The following is a 13,351-nucleotide window of genomic DNA, read 5'->3' as shown; positions in this document are numbered from 1 at the left end:
AGAGAGAGAGAGAGAGAGAGAGAGAGAGAGAGAGAGAGAGAGAGAGAGAAAATTTTCATTCACCATTCATCTTCCCACTCTGGTAGAAAAAAGAAATTTGGGGAAATGAGTCTCCTTAGGGAGTTGAATACTCTTAGAGTTCACGTGGGAAGGCGGACAGGACTCATCCCAGTGAGCTAGTGACTCCTGATACCAGTTGTAAAACAAGGTCTCTTCATCCTAACAGAGGGGTGGGGACTTAGGTATGTGCCTTTGAGGACAAGCCGAGGGGCATGCTCTGCCACCTGGCCCTGGGTGCCAGAAGGTGAGCTTTGAATTGGAGCTGGATGCTGTAACAGGCTCTGACCCTTGGGCTCCAGGGAGCAGCCCTTTGTGAGACAGAAGAGAGAATCCTGACTTGGAGCTCCAGTGTTTGGATTCCCCACTTTCTGCAGCACTTTCTTTCTTGTGCAGCCTCATTTCCACACGTGTCCCACTCCCTTTCACCCCGTGTTAACTATTGGTCTTCCCCTGAGCTGGAGTATTAGGAAGCCATTCACCAGGCCAAATGAAGCACCTAAAAATAACTGCTCTAGGGTACCAATACAGAGAAGTTGCCCATCACACAGAGAAATAGGTTATTTTCACAATTCTTAGCCACTCTTGGAGCACTGTAGTTTTGGGGAACTTGAGGACCTTGGGGCTGGCTGGCAAGTAGAGGACGGGTAGGGCTTTTCTCAGCAGCTGCACACAGCCCCAGGGACTACTGGGGAGGACTGAGGGCGGCTAGACCCTGACCCAAACTGGAAAGCATCTTGCTAGGTTCCCACTCATTTCCTACAAGGCAGGAGAACAGGATCATTTTCTCCGAGTGAGGGCAAAGCCCAGCGCACACAACTTGGAAAACTCAATTTAGTCAGCCTGCTTTTTACATTCAACTCCCTCCCTCTCTTTTGATTTCAATATTGATAACAAGCCCACTGCTGCGCATCTTTATGATAATAGTTGCAAATGAGTACGGTGCTCCCCCTACCCCCTCGACTAGGGAGCGTTTCAAGCAGTCAGTGGCAAGTAACTTCTCAGGATAACTTCTCCCTGAGATCTTCCCCCTCCCCTTTTAATGGTGGGACTTTTCATAATGTGCACAATACTATTAAAATTTCATATTAGCACTGTGTATGGTGAACTTTGTAATGGGAAATTCAATAGCTGCTGTAAATATTAATGGAATATGAAATGAAGCCACAGCCTCGACCAGCCCTGACAGTAAAACGGAGTGAGCATGTGGCGGCCCCGGGGCGAGAGAGGCCTTTCCTCTTGTCGCTCTCGCTTTATTACATTAGCGCCAGCCTCCCCACGCCGGCGTGGGCTCAGAAGCCGAGGCGTAAGGGTCACCCATGACAAATGTCCCCGTGTCTCGCCAACAGGCCCCGCCTGGCCCTGCCACTCCATCTGCTCAACAGGCCCCTGGAGAGTGCTTGCGGGTGTCAGTTTCGGGCACAGAGCTCTTGAGAGCGCCAGGTTTCCAAAAAGATTGCAGTGGTTCGGGTGCCTCCTCAAGTCACCGCTTCCTGGACCTGGGGAGGGGACAACTCCAAGCGCGCGTGCTAACGAACTCCAAGTAGCATTCTGGGGTTGAAAGAGGTACTTTGAAAAGTCAGGCTCCCATTCCGGTCTAGATCCATGGCCCATCTTCCCCAAGCCCTATCCCAACCCCGACTCTAGTAGGCAGGACCTGTCTCAGAACCCGCCTTAGGCTCTTTTTGCTGACAGCTTGCCATCACCTTCAGGGTCCGGAGCAGTACTGGGGTCGTAAACTGACCCACGGGCGCCGGTTCACTCCGCCCCCAGCCTAAACCATCCGGGCAGTCGATTTGCAGCGCTGTGCGAACTATCAGAGTTTAGGCCTTGGAGCGGCAAGCGCAGCCTTTTCTCAGTCTGGAATCTTCCAGAAACCACTGGGGAATGTGCCGCGCAGACTGCGGGAGTCCCAGTAGTTCTTCCAGCAGCGGAGGAGCAGACCCGGCCTTTTGGAAATCGGGGGTTCCTGCTGGGGAGGACTGCGCGCAGGCAAACGTAGCCATCAACACCTTGTGCTGCGAGTTATTTCTACCGGCTGAGAACGATCCAGAATTGAGTGGCAGGCGATGGGTCTGCCTGCTCGCAGTATTTATTTTGTACCGACAGCACTTAGGAGACCTTAGTTTCTAGTTGGGACATTAATCTCCACTTGTTAGGAGATCGGCTGTCACCGTTGAGCCTTCCCACTTCTGAAGGCCGATGGTCTCCTGAGCTCCGAGCTCTGCCACACGCTACCTGGACGGTGGGGACAAGCAAGGCGGTGAGCAGACCGCAGGAGCAAAGCGGGGACACGGCGGGCCCTGTCGCCGATCGGGAGACGCCTTGGGGGTGAGGGTGGGGGAGTAAAGGAGCCCAGGACGGTAGCGAAGGGTTCCCCTTTTATTTTTACCTCGTAGAGAAGGGCGAAAGGGACTCTTTCTTATTGCAAAGATTGTTTTTAAGGCAGGACTCTCGGCTCACAGGCGCAGCGTGCTGGCCGCGGAGTCGCGAGTCCTCCCATTTCACCGCCACTGACTGCAGAGTCAGTTGCTACCTCCCTTTTACCACCCGCTTAGCTGGGGACGCGTTTCCATTCCATCTACCCCCTCCCTCTTTAAATTGTTTTCTGCCCAGTTTCTCTTCGCTCCCGGAATCAATCCAAAGCAGCGCTGCTGCTGTTCCCTCATTTGCTCTCCGGGTACCCAAACATCAGGACCCAAAGGAGAGGAAATAAAGATAGGATTGAAACGCTCCAGGGGTTCCCAGGCAGAGATTGCTTCAACAAGCTAACCCTGTATTCCAGTTCCCCGGCATTGCTTCAAGTGTGGTTTGCTGCTGGTCAGGAACCCTTGGCCATTCTGTCCCTCCTCCTCAGCGAGCTGAGAGCCTCAGCGCTTCTTTGGCGCCACTAAATGCACCCCAACCCCCCAACCCCCCGCCAGGATCTTGCAACTTTTCCCGCCTTGCCCCTATAAAAGAGTTACACTTTCTACGAAGACTTAAAAAAAAAGACAAGAAATGGATATAGGTTTTGTAACCGTTAAATAACTTTCCCAGCGTGTATTAAAGGAAGATTGTATTTTATCAACAGCTGATTGATGCCCGTGTGATCCTGTCGGTTTGTCTATAGTATCATATTTATTTAACCTGCTGGGGGACCGTGTTCCGGGGCAGCCTGTTCACGCTGACAAGAGCGTGCACATTACACACTACCCCAGGTATTTTGATTGATTGTTCCCACCCTAAAGCCTTTGGTTCATAATTTAGCACAGCGGGTTCTGCATCACAGACTAGGCTAAAAAAAAAAAAGTCCTGTAAGAGATTTCAATGAACAACTACTGGCAACAAACCGTTCTCTACCTGAAACCCCCAAATATTTTAATATCTTAACAATCACAGAACATCCAACTCTTATTTACCCCATTTTTCAGAAGTGGTATCAGAGAATGCATTTTGAGACTGTGGCTGGACCAGTCAGTATTTCTTGAACTAGAAGTGAAGTGGTGAGGACACAGCTCCCCCCCCCCCCACTCTTTTTCTTTCTCTTGCAATAGCAGGCTTGGGGTGCTGAAGGAGCCGGGAGAAAAGAATGGGCCTTCCCCACAGATGCTTCTCTTGTGTGGCTTTGGAATGTAGTTCATAAGGTCTTTTGCTGGAATTACTACCATTGTTTAACTCCACGAACGAGGAGAGGCTCCTTCTTTTGTTTTCCTTCAGAAGACGAACTCTTCAGTGTACCTAAGAAACATTCAAAAATATTTGTGTACTTAAAAAACAAACAAACAAGTAAACCACCTCAGCTGTCTAGCAAAAATGTAACCTGAAGTTAGTAATACCTACTGCAGAATCCAACAAATAACCTATCTTCTCTTAAGGGATTTCTAAGAAGGCAGCTTGTTGGGGAAACTTATTTTTCTGAGCCCCAGCAAAAGCACATGTTTTAACTCGTGTGCATTTAGCCAGTTGTTTTGGCTGTGATAAACATGGGACACTTATTCCTGTATTATTGTTGTTCTGGCTAGTAATGTTTTTGTTTTTTGTTTTTTAAGGATGAGAAAACAAGTTTGAAATGTGTGTTGTTTCCAGTGATGTAATGATGCTGTGTGTGCCTGGTGGTCTTGCATTTGTCTTTTTGAGATTCTTGAAGCCTGAAAGGTCATCTTGGCAGCACCCTGTATCTAACCAACCTCCCTCCCAGAGTTTATTTTGGTATTCTAGGTTGGATGGGTTGGCCATTATCACAAAGGCCAATGGCATGAATTTCCAGGATGTAGATATGTAGACACTAAAGAAAGACATCAAGGGAATAATTGTCTTCCCATAAGTCAACATAGGTAATACAGTGCCTTCCTTCACTTCTTAGGTTATTATTGGGGCAAAACAATTTAAAAAAATCTATCTAGTGATAATAGATACTGGTGATAGCAATCATTAAAACTTCCTTCTTCATTTCTTCTTCATTTTTGAATATTATTCATAGAAGCTATTTTTGGGCTTGATGTATGCCTTTAAATAAGGATAAAGACATTAACCAAGTTTTATATCCTCCCATTTCTAATTAACATTTCTTTGATTAAATGTCCCTTATTTTTAATGCTGCCACTAGAGCTTTTCTTCTATCATCTCACACTTGGGGCATGTTTGAGAGATCCCAATGGTAGCCTTTCTTTGACAGTAATATCTTGTTCAGCCACTCTTTTTATCTCTAGATGTTGCTATTTATCCTTAGATGATATTCAATGAAAAAGAAAAACTCCGAATATTTGAAAACTCCAGGAAAGGCATCTCTCTGCTGAGAAAACAGCTATGATCAAATGTTAAGTACAGACACAGTATTCAGAGAGAAAGACAGGGCAGGCTGGCTAAGGAAATATTTATCCAGGCCTCCATGGCAGCCAGGAGCACTAAGGCAGACCCAGTGCAGTGATGGAAAGGACAGTGGTTTGTTTGTTTGTAGTAAACAAATTCTATGCAATTTAATCACTCATGCTAAGAAAGTATTGAGGTAGCCTATGAATCTATTTGTGGCCATTTTTCCCCCCAAAGCCTTTAGAAATCATTGGTTTACATCCAGAATGATCTTTTTTTCTTCCTTCCTCCCTCCCCTTCTCCCTCCCTCCTCTCTTCCTTCCTTCCTTCCTTCCTTCCTTCCTTCCTTCCTTCCTTCCCTTCTTTCTGAAACAGTGCCTCACGTAGCAGTGGTTGACTTCTAACTTGATATGTCATTCTGAGGATGACCTCAGGTTTGGGACCTGTCCTACTTCCTGGGCGGACAGACATGTGCTATCTTGCCTTGTTTATGTGGTGCTGGGACTGAACTCAGGGTCTGATGTATACTCAGCAAGTGCTCTAGAAACTGAGCCACATCTTGGCTCTGTGGATAAACTTTTTGAAAAACAAAACAAAACAAAACCCTACTATAAGTTTTCTTTAATAATGAATAAAACCATCTCATAGGTTGTTTCTTGAGGAATTTTTGATTAGTTTAAATATATGCTGATATGTCCACATACAAATTAAGCTCTTTGAAGTTTGGCTTACTTCTTAATCATATAGCTCTGGGCAGGTTACTCCATTTCTCTGTCCCTGAGTTCTTTTATGTAGAGAAATACTAATCATATCTGTTATCAGGGATTGTCAAAAGTGTTATGTGAACTGACTCCCAGAAGCTCTTAAAACAGAACTGGCAGGCATAACTCCTAACCACCAAGCAGCTATTGCTATAGGCCATGATATACACTGATGTTTTAATATCATTATTGAAAATATGTTTTTTTTCTGGTCACCTGTGATGTTGTATGACCAGATGCTAATACTCAAACTAAGGATGAATTGGTTTAAGCAGCTAGAAAAAAAAAAAGTACTGTGTGTACTCAAGTGTCAGCGGAACACCACTGCTTCCAAGGAGTGAGACAATCTTTGCCTGTCTTGTATCTTAGGTTCAAGACACACTACATAACCTTATATGTAAAGTGCAAGAACAAACTTCAGCTCCAGAAAGTGGTGAGAGTGCCACCAAAATGTCTGCACACCACATGCAGACTGAGGCACACCACATGCACACTTGGTCACACCACATGCACACTGGGTCACAGAGACTTGGCTGGAAACCCCTCAAGAGCCAAACAGCTATGTCCTCGTTTTCCAGCCCCGTTCCCCATTATTTCAGAAGGACATCAGTGTACTTCTTTCTCACTCCTGCAATGTGCTAGGCACCTGCGTCCTCCATTGCATACTTGAGTCTCTCTGATAATCTTTAACATGGCAGGGGCATTTCAGCTTTCTCTGTTAAAAGCATCCTTTTGTAACATGTTTTAGATATGCACTATTAGGTTACACAAGGTCGAATTTATTCCTAGGAGAAGGTGATATGTTCTGGCAACGCATTAGACTGCCAATTAAAAACTAGGACATTAATGTATATATATGTGTATATATGTATATATGTTATATATATGTATGTATATGTATATATATATATATATATATATGTTTAAATAATAAAAAAGAAATTGTAGGTTCTGCTGTTTCCTGACCCACATGTTGAGTTTGGGGTTATTACAATACCAGCCTCAACTGGAAACTGTGGTAACATTACCTGACTGTGTTGTCTCTTTGTTTGTGAGCTGGTCTACTGCCCCTCCCAGCAGCAGTAACTTGAGAGCTCAACGGAAAGTGGAGTTCCTGGGAGAGCCCTCCCCTCCCTTGCAGGTGGACAGAGCCCTCCCCTCCCTTGCAGGTCACCATTGGCCTCTACAGAACAAAACTTTCTGTTGTTACAGTGAGATCCTAGGACTTCAGGGATGAATAGTTTTCATTTTGTTCCTCCCCCAGCGATCTCCTGGATCAAGCGGAGCCAGGAGCTGGTATCCTCAGGCTTATCAACATCAGCCTCATACCAGGAGCCACACCCTTCCTCTCTTCCAGTCGGTGTTCTGTGCCTTACTCAAGTCTTTTATTTCCAATGCCTTGACTGTCATAAGGAGGTCTGTTTCTATTCTGTATGTATACCAGAAACACAGGAAGCCCCAGGACACTGAACTTTGTGGACAGTTAACTTGATCTAAACCTGGGATGGACTTTGTACATCAGATAAAAAGTTTTCTTCCAGATGTCATTTGTTGTTGCTTGGTTTGATCTGACAGGGAAGTTCAGGTGTTAGAACTCAGCTAGCCATTTCCCACCTTTCCCTAATTAGCTTTTTGTTTTTTTGTTTTTTGTTTTTAAAGATTTATTTATTTATTTTATGTATATGAGTATACTGTAGCGGTCTTCAGACTCCAGAAGAGGGTATCGGATCCCATTAATGATGGTTGTAAACCACCCTGTGATTGCTGGGAATTGAGCTCAGGACCCCAGAAGAGCAGTCAGTGCTCTTAACCACTGAGCCATCTCTCCAGCCCCACCCCTAATCATCTTTAAGGTGAGGGTGAAGAAGCTGGGTGGTGGTGCATGCCTTTAATCCCAGCACTTGGGAGGCAGAGACAGGAGGATTTCTGAGTTCAAGGTCAACCTGGTCTACAGAGTGAGTTCCAGGACAGCCAGGGCTACACAGAGAAACCCTGTTTTGAAAAACAAAAACAAAACAAAACAAAACAAAAACAAAACAACAACAAAAAAAGATGAAGGTGAAGGCTATCACTGTTATATAACCCTTCTTCCTGCATCTGCCAACATTGTTCCACAAGTCTGAAATGAATCTTTGAGTTTCTCATATTCAAATAGCAGTGTCAGTGTTGCCTTTAAAACACCCTAAGATCTGTTGTCTACTGTGAGGTTGAAGGAAGAACTAGAGCCCGTCTCTAATTCATAAATAAATTCCTTTCTAAACCTTGCTCCCTTTGAGATTTGGCTAATAGTTAAACTAGTTTACATATTTCTTTTCTCTCCTCTTCCTTTTAAGCACAGCTCATAAGTAAGCAGACACCTTAGCAGGCTTTCATCATAGACAGCTTGTTTTTTATTGCCTTTTTCATAGCAGAGCTATCAAAATAAGATAATGCCCAAAGATCTGGAGCCTGATCACCTTTCTTGCTGAGTTTAAAGAGTCCTGAGGCTCTTTAAGTTAGCCCCAGTTATGCATGAGGGTGGCTGCGGTGTTTGCTCTGCCCCATTTTGATGGAGAGGGTAATGTGTTTGCCAGATAAGGGGAAAGGGACCGGCCACAAACACAAGGCTCTGTTTGATAAACCCTGACATGGTTAGCCATTTTTCACACACATGAAAGGAAGCTTTCAGACCCAAAGGAAAATAGAGGTGTCCATTCAAGCTTACTCATGTTTATCAAGACAAAAAAAAAAGTTAAATAAAGAAAGCTGACATCCTGTAGTCTATTAAATTAATTAGCTCCAGAGCTTATCATGAAGTTGAAAAGTTGGATAACGTACAAGTTTGTTTCTTTTAGTTGTGATTTAGTAGGTTCTTCGGGTTCACAGACATGGAAAAGGGAGTTATTTTGCTGGCCCTGTGTTGCCCCATGGCAAGGTGTAGAGTCCATAGGAAGGAAGGAACCCTTGAGCCGAATTTAAGCCTGGATAGGGCTGCTCTGTGTTCTTGGACTAGAACAGTATTTGAAATTAGTGTTAAAATACATGATCAATGACATACTTTGTAATGAGCCTATAGACTGAAAACAATTGATAAGGCTGGAAATAAAAGTCCTTTGCCCGCTCCTTCTTAGAATGGGGAACAAAATACCCATGGAAGGAGTTACAGAGACAAAGTTTGGAGTTGAGACGGAAGGAAAGACCATCCAGAGACTGCGACTGCCCCACCTGGGGATCCATTCCATTTACAACCACCAAACCCAGACACTATTGCATATGCCAGAAAGATTTTGCTGACAGGACCCTGACATAGCTCTCTTGTGAGGCTATGCCAGTGCCTGGCAAATAAATACAGAAGTGGGATGCTCACAGTCATCTATTGGATGGAACACAGGGACCCTAATGAAGGAGCTAGAGAAAGTACCCAAGGAGCTAAAGGGGTCTGCGACCCTATAGGAGGAACAACAATATGAACTAACCAGTATGCCTCAGAACTGTGCCTTTAGTTGTATATGTAGCAGAGGATGGTCTAGTTGGCCATCAATGGGAGGAGAGGCCTGTGGTATTGAGAAGATCATATGCCCCAGTACAGGGGAATGCCAGGGCCAGACAGAGGGGGTGGGTGTGTTGGGGAGTGGGAGTGAGAGGGTATAGGGGACTTTGGGGACAGCCCTTGAAATGCAAATGAAGAAAATATCTAATAAAAAAGTTCCCTGCTTGGCATGCACTTAGTAATTTGAGGCTGGTCTGTTCTAGAACTCCAGGTAATGTAAGTGCATAATAAAGGCATTTTAAAAGAAATAACTGGCTATGGGTTTGCAGCCAAGTCAGTAGAGAAATGCCTAGTGTAAATGAGGTGGTGGGTTCGGTTTTTAGCACTGATTTTCTTACTAGAAATTCTACTTCTTTGGTTTCTTCTAAATTAAAAGTGTTTAATAAACTAAGGAAATGACCTTCAATGATTAGTTCATCTATAGAATACTTAAGGATGCGATCACATGACTATCTAGTCGTGTGTGCTTCTTCCATATATGAATCAATTTACACATTTGTGTGCTTTGTTATTAATAATCTATATGAATGTAGAGTTTTAGATGAATTTAATGTCAACTAGGGATTAATGTGCATTAATTAAATTGACAGTATCTTCTTTAATGAGAAAAAAGGATTTAGTTGTAATACTGATGATCTTAATAAAGCTTTCCTCGACTTGTCTGTATTTTCTCAACATTAGAAATTATTTTTATTAGAAGGTGAAGTGATTTAGTGCTGGCTAGGTGGCAAAACTCAGATAAATCAAGTGATTGCAAACTGATTTTTGTTTTTGTTTTGGAGGTTGTCTAACCAAGCCATGTAACTTTCAATTAAAAAGGAATCAATTTGTGCCAGCCATTTAAAAATAAAAACACAAATTGAACTCCACATTTAGTTTTCTCTTGAGTGTTCTGTAAGATGGCTAGACATTTGGAGAGATTAGACTCAGGCTGTATCTACCAGGTAAGGTTCGGCATCTTTGTTTGAATCTTACAGAATGTAAAAGCTGGATTTGCCCAGATGCTTTTCAAGTACAATTCTTGTCACAGAAGGAACTATATTTTGTAATAAAATCTTGCTACAGATCTGTGAAGCCCCTGGAATTATTGTACCACCACTCTGAGAAAGAGCCATAATATCCCAACAGGCGTGGGAGTGCAAAACTGTCCTGATGTGCTCCCTCCCAGGAAGCTATCCACATAAAAGACTGTGTGCCTCAGTCACACTCACCAGACCCCTTAAGGTTCTGATACCTCTCCTCACCCCTGACTTTTTGTTGTTGTTAAGATATGGTTTTTGTGAAGCTCAGACCAGGCTGGCCTCAGACTCACAATCCTTTTTTATCTTTATCTCTCCAAGTCCCATCATGCTAGCCCAATAACTTTCTAACTTACAACTTCATTATTATTTTGAAGTGGAAAATTGAGCAAGAATGGAGCAAGAGGAGGAACTACCAAAAAGTTCTATCCATGATATACATTAATTTCACTCCATATGCAGACAATTATTTGCCATCATGTACCCCTCCCTGCCCCCCCACCACACACACACATGGTCTCAGGCAGGCAATGGTGATACATGTCTTTATCCCAACAGGCAGATCTCCGAGAAAGAGGCCTGGTCTACAGAGTGAATTCCAGGACAGGTGGGATTACACAGAGAAACCCTGTCTCAAAAAGCTAAACTCAAACCAAACCAAAACAACCACTCCGCAAACTAACCCAACCAAAACCCAAACCAAACCAAACCAAAAACCCAAAACAACCAACCAAACCAAACAACAACAACAACAACAACAACAACAACAACAACAAACAAAAAACCTCAGTTTTCACTATGTATCCCTGGCTGACCTGAAACTTGTGACTTAGACCAAGCTGACCTTGAACTCACAGAGACCCACCTGCCTCAGCCTCCTAAGTGCTGGGATAAAAGACATACATCACCCCATCATGCTCAGCAAACAACATACATACATACATTCATACATACATACATACATACATACATACATACATACATACATATATACACCTACATACATATATACATACATACATATACACACATACATCTACAGGGTCTAAAATGCTTCTGTCTCAATATACCACACTTCTGGGGATGCATGCAATGGGATGAGGTTGAGTCCAAGGCAAATGAAGCAAAGATTTATTTATTAATTTTGAGCCTGTAAGCAGAGTGATCTAGACAGAATTTTACTTTAAAAAAGGTTATGCTCATATTTAGCTACCCAATGTGCTTGACTAAGAAAAGCTTCCAAAAAGTTTTAACTTAATTCTATTATTTTATGTGTATGAATGTTTTGTCTGCGTGTACGTCCATGTACCATGCGTGTGTCTGGTACTCTTGGAGGTCTGAAGAGTGCTCCAGTTTCCTTGGAACTGGAGTTTTGTATGGTTGTGAGCTGCCATGTGGGTTCTTTGAGTGGAACCCAGATTTGCTGGGAGAATACTGGTTGATGTTACCTGTTAAGCAATCTGTCCAGACTGCATAGCTTTATTAAAAGAACTACTTCGATTCCTGATCTTTGTCAGTTAAAGAATCAAATCCACTTCTCTACCAAGATGGGATGCAAAGTTGCAGTCTCTATATTTGGTACAGCATGCAGTTAAAAAACAAAACAAAACAAAACAAAACCAACCACCCAACCAAACAAACCACCCCCGCCACCCTGAGCACTGCCTTCTGAATACGGAGAGCATAATGTTGAGCAGAGATCAGCTCAATCCCTGGAGGATTTTCTTCTCATTTGTTTTGAGACAGGGTTCCCCTATGCTGTCTTGCCTGGCTGGCCTTGAGCTCACAGGGGTCTGCTAGCCTTTGCCTGAGTGCTGGGACTGAAGGTGTGCACCATGACACCTGGCAAAGAGGACTTCCTTATAATTCATTCCAGTGATAGCACTGAGCAAGACCATGCTGCTGTTTGTCAGGGGTGGCAGGGAAGGAACACTTAGATTCTACTAGAGTCACTCAAGTCATTGTTTTCCAACAGTGATTGCACAAATGGAACCACCCTAGAAACTTTTTAAATATCTGCATCATAATCATCCAAGAAGTGTCTTCCTTTGCAGACACAAACATGCCATTTACAACTATAATGTCTGGTATTTCTTGGAAATGAGTCACGGTAGCCATGTTATCCTGAGATGAGAGCGGTCACTGGGAGAGCCGAATTGCTTGCTGTTTGATTGTCCCCTTTGAAACTCAGCAAACCACAATATCCCTTCTGTAAGTAACATTCAGACACACTAAGATAAAAATGAGTGCCAGGAACAGTAGAACATCAGTACAGAAAATAGTGCAAAACTCACTCACATGTCCAAATTATTTTTCTTTTAAAAAATGGTATTATGATGTCAGATAATATTTATATAGCAGATTATCAATTCTTTACTTACTTACTGAATTTATCCAAATCCTGTCTTCTGTTCTTCTGGTGTGTGTGTGTTTGTAAGTGTGTGTGTGTATGTGTGTATATATGTGTGTGTATGTGTGTGTATGTGTGTGTGTACGTGTGTGTGTATGTGTGAACATACCAGGCTGATGATGCACATGTGCAGGTCAGAGGACACTTGCTGAACCCATTCCTTCTTTCTACCACAATGGCCCTAGGGATCCAACTCATCAAGCTTGGGAACAGGCACCTTTACCACAGAGCCGTCTTTCCAGCTCATCTTTTCAGTTTTGATATTACAAGATGTTCAAAATGTGAAAGCAGCCACTGAGAAAACTATTTTGCTGATCCAGATTGATAAATATGAGAAGCTGGTCCTGCCCATAGTTTTATTTCATATGTCAGGATGATGACAATGGAAGACACCTTCCAGGATCGTAGTCTCCAGCAGTCACCAGGTGATGGCTGGGGATGTGGCTCAGTAGCAAAGCTCTTACAAACCATCCCCCACCCCCCTAATTTATCTGGAGAGATCTTTGAATCACAGACACAAGGGTTCCTCCAGAATCTTCCTATTTGTATTTTGTACATATCCCATTTGATCTGAGGCTGAGCTGCTAGTAAACATGAGGGTAGTCAGTCAGCCTCTCTATTGTTCCAGCTTGTCAATCACAGGTATCCATTCGAGGATTCAAGGGGGTCTCTTCCCTCCCTATACCAATACCATTCCAGGGTAATGATTAGAGTGCACATATATGCACTGGGAAGTAGTAGGGAGAATTATATTATTGGGCACAGCTTCCTTCATTGGATGAAA

At 43.5% G+C, this 13,351-nt stretch overlaps 1 long non-coding RNA gene across 1 annotated transcript in view; it reads left to right on the top strand.

Annotated features, from left to right (window-relative positions):
* Nucleotides 1-10,199, top strand: part of LOC110299025 — a 63,983-nt gene extending 53,784 nt beyond the window's left edge. Inside the window, exon 4 of the long non-coding RNA XR_002378424.2 lies at nt 8,720-10,199. This is a non-coding gene — a long non-coding RNA (uncharacterized LOC110299025). The remainder of the gene's footprint in view (nt 1-8,719) is intronic.
* Nucleotides 10,200-13,351: the final 3,152 nt, after the last annotated feature.

The sequence above is a fragment of the Mus caroli genome, chromosome 7, assembly GCF_900094665.2.
Source record: "Mus caroli chromosome 7, CAROLI_EIJ_v1.1, whole genome shotgun sequence".
Lineage (NCBI taxonomy): Eukaryota > Metazoa > Chordata > Mammalia > Rodentia > Muridae > Mus > Mus caroli.
Note: the sequence above shows the minus strand (reverse complement) of the source record. Positions and strands in the feature narration are given on the sequence as shown.